This window comes from Cryptomeria japonica, chromosome 5 (assembly GCF_030272615.1).
Source record: "Cryptomeria japonica chromosome 5, Sugi_1.0, whole genome shotgun sequence".
NCBI classification, from domain to species: Eukaryota; Viridiplantae; Streptophyta; class Pinopsida; order Cupressales; family Cupressaceae; genus Cryptomeria; species Cryptomeria japonica.
In genome coordinates, this window is record NC_081409.1 from 787,615,209 (window position 1) to 787,623,996 (window position 8,788).

Here is an 8,788-nt window from a genome sequence, read left to right on the forward strand (position 1 = left end):
AATTAACCTAATGACATAATAGTCTCAATTATCTCATTCTCTAGAGTATTCATCTCTTGGGCCAATTTTTTTAGGTCCTGAAGCTCTTGATTAGAGGACTTTGTCTTTCTCTTCAAATTGGCTCTGGTTCTCTTGGACAGGCACAACTCCTCTTTCTGGTCTTTTTCTCTGTTAGCATCAAGGTCCACAATCAGGGTGTCGTGTTGGGATTTTTATAGTTTATGAATCATCATTTTCATTGTGGCCGAATAATTCTTGACAATCTTGTGACTTTGTTTCATTATTGCATTCAAGGTTTCCCTAATTTTGCTAACTTCCCCCTCAAGCTACAAGGTTTTCTTTTCATTTTTTTTTTCATTTTATCAATAAGTTCCACTATTCTTTGCAGACACTCCACCATGGAAATATGTTCTTCATCTGTCCAGATTGCCCCTACGGTCTTCTGGGGCTGCCCTTTATCAACCAACTCCTCCAGTTTGCTAGCAACTACTCTCTTCTTTAGGTTAAGGTCTTTGATTTCATGAAAGGCCCATTTAAAATGTTGGATATGGTTGTTCATTATTTCTGCTAAGATATGTTGTTGTCATTGATGTCAAAATATTCCTATGATTTATTTCGATGAGATTGGGAAGATTTTCTAATCTGGTTTTATAGTTTGGTTTTGCTGATCACTATTTTGCAGAATCTGGTATTTCCTCCAGTATATTCTGATGTGATTAGAACTGGAGCTGAGACTTTGGGATATTGTTCTGGGTGATCTTTTGTATCTTCATTTTAGATGGTTCATGATTTGGTGATCTGCATGTTATCTTTCTTCTTGGTAGTTGCTGATTGGTTGTGTTCTTGAGCTTCTAGACGTTGACAGATGAAGATTTGAAAAGTGGTGTTGGTGTAACTATTTCGTATGACTCTAACATGCTTGCTGGTGTTTCCTTGTCATGTCCTATTTATTTTGGTGATCCGCAGTAATAATTGTGTGATTTTTTTGTGATTTCTATGAACCAGTGGTGATTTTCATGTTATGCAATATTTATGGTGGTGTAGCGTGTTGCGGTTGATCTTGGCGTGAATTTCGGTGGATGTGATCATTTGAGAATTTAAATTAGGTCCATAATATGTAATATAAATAATTATATTGGTCTGGTGTTTGATATTTGTATCATACATAATATAATTTTATAATTGTCAGTTGAGGGTTGAGGGTTTAGCCGACCTTGTTATCAAGGTTGATGATTTGTATATATAGGTGTGATATTCATGTAATTTGATTATCGATATTTTGTCTACATTATCAGAGAGAGGTGAATGTATGAGCAAGTGAAGTGTTGAGGTGAGATTGGTGTTGTAGAAAAGACAATTGTGCTTAATTGAAACTGTCATCAAGCATTTGTAGATGCTATCATTGCAGTTCATTTCTTTCAGATTGTAGTCTGAATCATATTGTAAGTTAGTGAGACTTCCCTAAGGGTTGTAGCCTCCCAAGCAAATATCTTTTGAGCACTGAGCTCTAGGAAGTGTGCCTGAATGCATGTGCATTTCCCATTGTAATATTTTCACATACTACTGCAGAGTATCATCTTATTGTGGGTAGGTTCCCACTGTGGTTTTTCCCTTAACCAAGTTTTCCACGTCAAAAATTTTGGTGTCGTGTGTTGTTCAATTAATTTTATTATCTGTCTATTGTTGTAGTTTGTCAATTTTGTTTTAGAGTTTAATTTTCTATATTTGGTGAAGACTGATTCAGCCCCCTTCTAACATTAAAAACCCTAAAAAGGTCCACTGCACTAATCCTTGCAATAGCCAATACATCATCTGGAGATTCCTTGTCCAATTTAAAGTAATGGTCATTTGGTTTGAGGTCTTTTGGAAATCTTGGCCTATTCTCTCTATCAGTGGTAAGGTGGGATGAATGGGAATCTTCAAGGGAACAAGAAGTATTCAAAGGGTGACCCAACGAATCCTTAGAGTAAGACACCATCTTTTTCTTTGAAGAGGCTTTCATTTTCTTTTTCACCATGGAGAGGGTTTACGCAAAGGTTTCTAGTTTACCTAAAGGCCTGCTCAAAGAAGATTTTTTAGGCATCTTTTTAGGGGGAGGAGAAAGTTCCTCTTCCCAATCCAAATCCCCATCAGAATTTCCCCTAGACATACTGGTTTCCATGCCATACCCATCAGATTCTAGGGGAAAAATGGGATTGGATGGTGTAGGCAAGCTAGCAAAGTTCTCAAGAATGAGCTGGATAAGACCGACATGCAAAATAGGGGCACTCCTAGGACTTTTATGGTGTTCCAGAATATAGTGTTTAAGTGAACACAATATATAATGAGGGAAATAAACCTTGACCTTGTACCTGAAGTGGTTGAGAAGGATGAATTGGTAGTCATACACCCTTGTAAATCTCTCGTCCATAGTTATATATTCCATCACCACTCTAAGAACCTCCCTCCCAAGATTTTTTATGGTGTTGGCCTCAAAGTAACTGTTTGAAACCTTTACCATCACTTCCCTCTCCTCCTCTGATTTAGGAAATTTCATGACCGCTTCATCAGATATCTTCCTATCACGAAAGAATTTCATACCTTCGATAGAGAGGCCTGTAACTTCTCCAATAAGACCCTCATTGATAATAACTTTTCCTCCAAATAGAATGATGCCTTCCTCCTTCAATTTTTTGACAAAATGCCTCACAATGTTGGGGTTAGCGCCATGAAGCTTTTCCAGGAAAGGTTTTAGCCCCCATTTGATAATCTGATTCCAAACCTTCTAGTTCTTCTGGTTCTTTTCACAGCTTTTCGGCTCCACCCTTTTCCTAGTCCCTTGCATTTTTTCGTAGATTTCTTTCTTTTCACTTATAGAGCAGATTATCTTGGCAACAAAATTACAAAAAAGCCTAGGGACCCACAAAACATGTCATTTCACGCAAATAGAAGGGATACTAATGACGTCAAAGATGTATTGAATGAAATAGTACCTTACACTAATCCTCTTAATCATTTTTTGAAATAGAAACTTTTCCATAAATAACATCATATATAATTAAGGATTTCACCCCCACTTCTAGATCCTTGTAGGATTTCCTTGTTCGTCATCCATAGATCTTTACTCCTTTGTTGGCAAAATAGTCAGTGACCATGTTTGCTTCCCTAAACACATGTGAGATTCTTTCATTTTCAAAGTTTCTAATGAGAGATTTAGCTTTGTCGATCCAATTTTTGATGGTCCATAAGGGGGAGGACTTACCTAAAAGGCATTCAATAAAAATTTTTGAGTCACTTTCAATCCATAGATTTTTAATATTCAATTTTCTAGCAAGTTCAATTACCTAGATCACTCCTATGGCTTCGGCTAACTTCTTCACTTATTTTAATAAAAAATAAGAGCACAAAATAAAATATTACTTTAATTTCATTAATTCTTTTTTCATTACATCCCAGTTAATCTAAGTACTAACATTTTATTTTATTCACTAATTTTACATAATTTACATTATTATAAATTAACAATTACATGGAAATTTATTTTTTATTATTTAACCTAACCTAAATTTGATGTAATAAATCCAACATGTATTATTTTTAATTGGTAATAGTTATAAATTTAATTTGATATCAATCATAATATACCTCCAAATTATCATATCTAATTTCTAAAAAAATTGTATTACAACTTGGTTATTATGGCTTATTTGTGGAAGAACATGATACATTATTTTGTGATGATGTTGGTTTTTAATGAGAGTATTATTAAGAGGTTACAATATGGTGATATCATCATAATGAAGTAGTATTTTAGAAGAAAATAATCACGTTTAAATAAAATGGAAGCATATTGAAAATGGAAGTTGAATTTTAAGTTGGTCAAAGAAAGAAATATTTTATTTGTCTTGTTTTAATTTTAGAAGTGTTTTATAAAAATGACTTGTTGAGTGAAAAATTGCTTTTGATTATATAAGCAAGGAGAATTCCTTGAACCTATGAAATAACAAGATCACCAAATAGCAACATTACCCCAGGATAAGAACAACCATCCCACAAAACCATAGAAATAGAGCCCTCCAATAAAAAATAAAAAATAAACTTCATATCCTTGTAGCTTAACCTACTAATTCTAACTAACTTCCATCTACCTATCTTGCTATCAACATTATAAGTATCAATAAAAAAAATGTCACTATCAGTATTATGCATAATTAAGTCTAGATAGATAGGCACGCAAGCCCAACATAATAACCACCTCAAGATCATAATAAAAACTCAAGCATAAAAGAGGAAATAGAAACTAGAGAGGAGCTAATCCTTCTTTATCAGGTTCTAGTTCCTCTGGAGCCTATCAATTTGAATTTTCCCCATCTGCCTATCCCCATCATTAACTTCTTTCTCTTTATGTCCCTATTTTGCCAATTTCTTGTTTTTCTTTTTAATTTTGCCATATCTTGACACCAAACCCATGGAAAATATATTCATGACCCCATCAGTAATGCAACAAAGGAGCTAAAGGCATTGCAAAGATTATCAATTTTTTTTTTGTACTCATCATTCCTCTCCTTCAGGTTAACAACTCTCTATTTTATCTCTTTCAATTGCTTGAGCACATCCCAGTTGTTCTCTTTTTCAGATGGAGAATCTTGAGAACAGGGGACCATTTCTTCGTCATCTGAATGGTTAGGAGCCATGAGACTTTGGTCAGAGTTATTAGAATCCTCTTCCTTTTTGCTAACCTCTTCCTTTTCACTTTCTTCCTCCATCTCCTCTTTGAATTTTTCATCAGGGTCCTCTTCCTCCACTTGAAAGTCTTCATCCTTTGAGTTATCCATGGAAGTATCCTTATTTTCTTCAAGGATGTAGACTTCCTCTAGTTTTTTGCCATATCTTTGTTCTCTACTTAATATTTTTTCTCCTTTGCTGAGTCTAGCTAATCTTCTCTCCCCTGAGCTACTTTCTTTTCTCTCCTATTTAGAAGTCTTTTCTTCCTCATTCTCCAAGTCATGCGAATCAAGGTCAATAGTAATTGTCTATCTTGCTGACTCTTTATCAATTTTTTTGGCTTTGGCAGGGGTACTCTTTGGGGTGTCCATTTTTCTTTTATCTAGAGGAAATATTTAACCAAATGAATTTTACCATCCATGTTGAGAAGGTTCCCTTTCCAATTGGCTAATTTTTTCTAGAATCTTTCAATAATGCCATTCTAGAAAGATAAAGAGGGGGATTTGGAAATGAGGGGTAACCCTAAATACGAGTTAGGTAGAACAAAAATTTGACATGCTAAGATAGTGGTTATTTTCTCTTGAAGGATGGTATTTGAATTCATGAAGAAAATATTACTTTTTTCATGGTTAATATGTTGACCAAATTTCTGAGCATAATTGTCAAGGGTTCTTTTCCAGTGTTTATCTTTTGAAACATAGGCTTCTCCAAAAATGATAGCATCATATACAAATTGCTGGTGTGAGATGGGATCAAGCGTAGAAGCAATCTTGATCCCTTTAAGCATTCCTCCCCTTCTAAGTTTATCAATATTTCTGCCCAAAACTTCTACAAAAATGATGAACAAATAGGGTGAAAGAGGGTCACCTCGACAGAGCCATTTTTCACAAGAGAAATAGCCCTTAGGGGAACCATTTAGGAGAACAAATTTTTTTGGAGTACTAACACATTTCTCTATCAATTTTTAAAATTTTCCTTTGAACAAAAACCTTTTAACAACCTCGAAGAGGATATTTCATGAGACCTTGTCATAGGCCTTAAAGATATCTTGTTTGAAGGCCGTGGATGGTTTTTTACCATTTTCCATAGAGTGGACAAGTTCATGGGCAATAATAACATCTAATATATGTCTCTCTTTGACAAACCCTTTCTGGTTACTTGATATCATCTTATCAAGAAGGGGTTTTATTCTATTAACCAACACTTTAGAGAGGACTTTATACATTGTATTACATAGACTAATAGGTCTGAAGTCCTTAGTAGAAACAAAATTCTCATTTTTAGGAACAAGGGCAATGAAAATAGCATTAATTTATTTGAAGATTTTACCTAATCTACAGAGTTGTTCACCGCATTATAGATAATCGCACCCACAATTTCCCAGTGGTCTTAGAAGAAATCAGGGGGAAGCCATTCGATCTCGGGGCTTTGCAGGGGATAAAAGAAAACATAACGTCCTACATTTCCTAAGGTGTGACCTTTTTTGTCAACTTTAAGAAATCTTATTCTGTAATGACTTCAAGGATAACTTCCAGTAAGATATTGGGGTCTTGAAAGAAACTTTGGACGTTAGGATTAATTTAAACTTAGGAAGTTAGTAAATAATTCAACCAAATCTTCCTCATCCTCCATGCAAGAGCCATCCTCTTTAAGAAGTTTTCTTATCGTGTTCTTGCTTCTATGTTTCATAGTAGATTCGTGGAAGAACTTTGTGTTTTTATCTCCCTCATTAAGCCATAGTATTCTCATTTTTTGCTTCCAAAACACCTCTTCTTTTCTATTTAGCATAATCCATTGGTTTAATAAATCAATCTCCTCCTTGTTTTCTTCCTTTGAGGCATTGTTCTCTTTAGTCTTTTTTTTTATCTTCTCTAAATATAAAATGATGACCTTTTTTTGTTCAAAGATGTTACCAAAGGAGTAACAGTTCCATCCTTTGACATTGTCTTTTAGGATTTTAAGCCTCTGGGTGATTTGATACATAGGGGTCCCACTGATAGGAACTTTCCACCCTTGTTCCACTAACATTTTAAAATTAGGATGATGAGACCACATAATCTCATATCTGAAGGGGTAAAATTCACATTCTCTTGATCCATCCACAAATAGCATTATGGCATTATGATCTGAGTCAGATCTAGGGAAGGAGCATAGATAAAAAGAGTCATAGTTCTCCCAATTGCTAGTAACCAAAAACCTATCTAGCCTAACCTGAATTAGATTTTTCCCTTGCCTTCTATTGGACCAAGTAAATTTAGAGTCAGTGAGGTTTATGTCCATTAGACCAAATGAAGAGATAAAGTCAAGTAAATTTGTCACACTATCATAATATTCCTCAATACCTCCATATTTCTTGCAGGGGTAAAGTGGTGAGTTAAAATCACCAACAACCATCTAGAGAGAATTATTTTGATTTCCAATGAACCTAGTTAGAGAAGACAAAAGCATAGCCTGGGGGATCTTGCATTGGGGGCATAACATTTATAAGGAACCATTGGAGATGAGATCTAAGATCCTTCATCTTAATAATCAAACAGTTTTTAGCAAAGTGAATTAGAGTGCCCTTAAAGTATGTAGGATTACAAAGGGTGGTGATTCCCCTAGAAGCACCATTAGAATCACTATTAAGAAAATAAGAAGTGGCCCAAAAGGAATTTATAGCCTTCTTAAGGAACTCATTTTTCATTTTTGTCTCTTGAATCATTAGGATATCAACTTTATGTTCCATTAACTTACATCTAAGCATATGTTGTTTTAGAGGGTTATTCAAGCCCCTTACATTCCAAGAAAGAACTGTCATTTCAAACATTACAAAAACATCTCTACTCACTTTAATAGAGATAGTTCCCTTAGCTAGGGAGAGGTTATATTTTCTTTTTATTATTTTTCAGAGAGACCATCTAGGGTTCTCTGTTTCCCTACTGCTACCTCATGGGCTACATCCTTATGTCTGTAGTCCTTGTGTGTATGTCTTACTAATTTGCCATTTCCCTTTAAATCTATTTTTTCCTTGTTTTTGTTCTTTGTAACCACCTGTGTCCATTCTTTGTCTTCATTTTCATCCTTTGATAGCCAAAAAATTGTCCTAGTTATCAAGGGTGTGGAAGAGAATCCCAACATTTGTAGGTTTTCTTTAAGATTTTTGAAACCTCTATTTCTTTTCTTCATTGGTGTCTTCAATTAGTTTTCCCAGTTAATGTTCTCCTTATCTTGAATAGTATTTTTTCCTTCATTTTCTATCATTGTTTTCACTTCACCATTCTCTCCATTATTCTTCCTTTGTCTTGGGATCTAGCTTAGTTCAATAAACATTCCTCCTTCCTCTGCAATAGCCTTAAACAATTGATATTTAGTTTTATTATTCACAGAGAGAGGGGGTTCCTCAATATGACCTCTTACACATGAAGTGGTAGTCGTGTGGTCATCTATTTTCTTTTTCTTGTCCTTGTCCAAGTTTTTTTCAATATCCTTATTAGAGAGGCCAACCTCCACAGGGGGGTCCAACTCTAGACATATATTAGGCTTTTTACTTTGTTCCTCCTCTAACTTTTCCAAACCCTTAGGGGGTTGTTGCTTCAACCTCTCATTTATTTTACAAGCTAAGCTAAGATGACCTTATCTACCGCAAATTTGACAGAAATCTTTGACATTCTCATACTCTATTTGTTGAACCCAGGACCCCAGACTAGAGAGGAGAGTCACCTTGGTTGGCAACATTGTATTGATGGAAACATTAACACAAATTCTTGCAAACAACAAACAAAATTTACTTTGTGTAATGTTGTCAATAGAAAGGAATTTACCAAAAGAATTAGCAATCCCCTTAAGGACGCCGAGATTCCAAAATTCAAGAGGCAAACCAAGGAGATATATCCAAGTGAGAGACACAACATGAAGATCAAGCCAAGGGTCCAGATTTGGTTTCCATTTGCACAAAGAGAGATAGTTGCTACTACCAAAGGCCCATGGACCATCTGTGAAGATGTAGGTCATGTCCGCTTGATTGGTAAAGATGAAAAAGGAAAATGCCATTTTCCATAGCATTGGAAGTGATGCTTCCTTTTAGTTTCCACTTAGATGTTAC